The following is a 3,662-nucleotide window of genomic DNA, read 5'->3' as shown; positions in this document are numbered from 1 at the left end:
AATTTATTTATTCCGAGTACCTTGAAGACGGTGCCACTCGAGAAGGCGATCCATCAAAGAAAGTGTTGCCTTAAAATGCGTGCCAAGACCGAAGTTCAAGGAACCAAAGGAGTTGGTTTCCGAATTTGTAATAGTTTATTAGATTTACTATTTTAGGAAGGCCATACTAGGATTTTATTTATGCTTTACATTTTATTTATATGTTGCATGCATCGCTAAATCGCCAAAACTAAAACATGCATTATCATTAAATCGAGTAAATCGACCGTGTCAATTACAATTATCGTAGTTCACCGCTTTAGTTCACTTAAAACGTGATAGATAATAAATTGATATGACCTCTCGCTAAAATAAACAATTGAGACTTAGCCTTACCAAAAATTAGAAACCATGAAAACCTATTTCGTGAGGGAGTGCACTCGGCCTAACCAGGGTACAAACCTTGCTACGTAGGGGAAGTGGGTGATAAATGTCTACCCACCGAATTTATAAAGATAAGGGTTGTATTCGGCTTTACCGATGCCCAAGTTGATGTAAATTTGGATCATGGACACATTTATTCGAAATTTAGGTTGAACTCAACGAAAGTATTCTCGACGGTTGCCGGATGTGTTTCGGGCTAAAGATAAATATTAATGTAATTTTATCGACCAAGAGTTGTAAAAGTAGAATCGATTAAAGAGTTAATCCACCGAGTTATATTGATGAGGGTTGTATTCGGCTTTACCGATACCCAAGTTAATATGAATTTGGATCTTGGAATCATTTATCATAGTTGGGTAGAGGTCACTATGTAAATGCTTTACTTGTTATTTACAAGTATTAATAAAACGATAAATGTTAAGTTTTCCACTATTCCGTTATCATATTGTTCTATTTCTTTGCCTCAATTTATATACGATATCATTTCGATTTTAGTTCAAATCTCCATTATAACATCGTAACTAAAGACAAAATTTAAATTTTCTTCTAAAAATCTCGTATTATCCATTGTGAAGAGTATAGATAAAAGTTATTGGTCATCAAAAGGGTTTTGGATTCTTGACTAACATATCTACTTACAATGAATTGTTTCTCATATGCTTAATTGAGTTAAGTACTTTGAAACGTTACATCATTTTGGTAACTAGATTTGTTGGAAATCAAAATTGACCAAAATGCCGCAACCACTTCAATGAAAGTTTTAAGACTAAACAAACGAATGAAGAGTAGTCTTCATGAATTTTAATATTGCTTCTCATAGCAAAGACTCATTGAAATAAGTGGGAGCATTCTCTTAAACCGTTAAGAAAAGGGTGAGGTTTAAAGAAGTAAAATTAGATAGGAATTGATACAAGGTAATGTTAAAAGTAAAGTTATTGAGAATAACGATACTAAACCTATCAATCCCGACCGATAAAGTTTCCATTGTCTTAATTGTTGGACGCTAGAAAGGAAACTACCCCAAATTTTTAAATAATCAACAAGTTAGTTGTGGGACATCTAATGGGACCTTCTTCTTTAAATGTTTATTTGATTAACATAATTTTTGCTAGTACTACTTCGTCAATATTAGAAACCAGTGGAGGTTTTCATCATTGTATTCGATACATAAGATGATTATAATATGACGACTAGCATCAAATAATATCGAGAGATAGAGTCATTGTGTAATCAATCTAATTTTGGGTTTATAGTTGTACGTAATTATGACTATTAAGTACATAAACTTTAAATAAGAATATAAACTTGATAAGATACAAAAGAGGTGTCACTTTTGTGACCCTATACACCAAGATTTGATGTATGGCTAGCCCATTATCAAGGTGAATATATTCTAAACCAAACTAGAATGATACATCATGTAGATGATGCAAGACTCAAATTGGTATCCCAAGATTAAACCTTAAATTCTGGAATGATGAACGCAAAGAGTTATGGAGTACTCTTGAAACCATTAGATTGTTAATCTTATGGTTTATGCGTATCTTGTATTCAAAGCAAGATGTCTCGTGCCTTTTGGTTGAAAAGGAGATCGAGGTTGTAAATCATTGATCCAAAATAGGTTGATCATTTTCTTTTACCAACGATTTAAGTTGTCGCTAATGTGTTCACTTAATAAGGTAAATAGAGAAATCTTTGAAGAAGTTCAAAGAGTTCAAAGAATTACGATTTAGTCGTGATGGGATTATCAAAGTGAAGACTTTGATATAAGCGAAAGGAAATATGATATAGTATCACAAATTAATCTCTCTAAGCACGCATCATGGGATAATGTGTGGTTGGATAAAGAAATCAAACGCTATTCGATATGGTTTGGTCTTCAATCAAGTTACTTTGAGTTACTTGATCCTTTTGGGGATTTTACCATTTTGTCTAAATTATTTTTCCACTAAATCTAAAACGCATCATATGAGATATGAAATGGTAGGGTACCATGTTTGTAAGTTTTCAAAAGAAACAAATGCTTATTTTTCCTTACTATAATCACGAGTACGATGGGTTTGTGACTCGTGAAGCTGTCTTTCTAAAATACAAGTTTATTTCTAGAAGACAGAGTGGGAGAATTATTTCAAGAGCCACAAAGAATGTTATGTCACAAGAAACTCGTCTTTCTTGGCTACATGAGACGTTTTGTGTAAGACGTTGTTTCTTCAAAACCTAGGAGGTTAAAGTCATCACTTGTTGAAGATGACGAATTCATGTTACTTTTAATCTAAGTAAAGAGCTTACAACTTACAAAGAAATTGTTTGATTCAAGTTAATTACTTCTGGAAAGTAATAAACATATGACTTACATGAGAGTGTTTAAGTCACAACTCAATACAAGGCTTAGAGCCATGAAAATCCGAAATAAATTCCAAGTGAATTGTTAGATATCAAAGCTTGATTTGTGGCAAAGGGTGTTGCACTAGTTGAAATGCTTAAGTCTATTTGGATCTTCTTAGGAATTGTGTTTCATTATGAGATATATAGCGAGTGAATCTAGAACCCACTTCTTCAATTAGAAGGAATGTATTCAATACATGTCATGAGTTTTGTAGATTTTTGCAATCCTAAGATATTGTGCAACTTAAGAGAGGGTCTTGAGTAGGACATCAATGAGTTGGAATCAATGATTTGATCATGGTATAAAAAATTTTGCCGATAAGTCGAGAAGTTGTGTTTATACATGAAGTTTAGTGGGAGTTACGGAAATTTTAGTAGTCTTATATGTGGATGACATATTGATCATTGCAAATGATTTAAGACTTTGGAGAAATATAGTAAATCTTTAATATCCGGATTTATGGAGATAAATCTACATGATATTAATGTCAAATAAGGAGTCTTATGTTGATAAGATTCATGACTAGTTCAATCGAGTTAAACATATTTGATTGATTCCATTTGCTTCCGCTGCCGAATCAATTAAATAGGAAATGATGTATAACACTTCATATACCTTGAGTATGATGAATTATTTCAAATCGAATTTAAGTAATATTTACCAAGTAAGCCATAAAGATTACCCTTAAGTGCTTGCAGAAGCATTAAGGATGTAAAGCAAAGTGTTTTTGATGCAATTTTGTGTAAGGGTGTTACACAAATGACAATTGACAATTGAAATTGCGCATGGTTTCCGACAAAACCATAATCAAACCACATCAGGATGGTTAAGATACCATTGTAGCTATGTTATT

The sequence above is a fragment of the Silene latifolia genome, chromosome 11 (genome assembly GCF_048544455.1).
Source record: "Silene latifolia isolate original U9 population chromosome 11, ASM4854445v1, whole genome shotgun sequence".
NCBI lineage: Eukaryota > Viridiplantae > Streptophyta > Magnoliopsida > Caryophyllales > Caryophyllaceae > Silene > Silene latifolia.
This window is presented reverse-complemented; position numbering follows the sequence as displayed.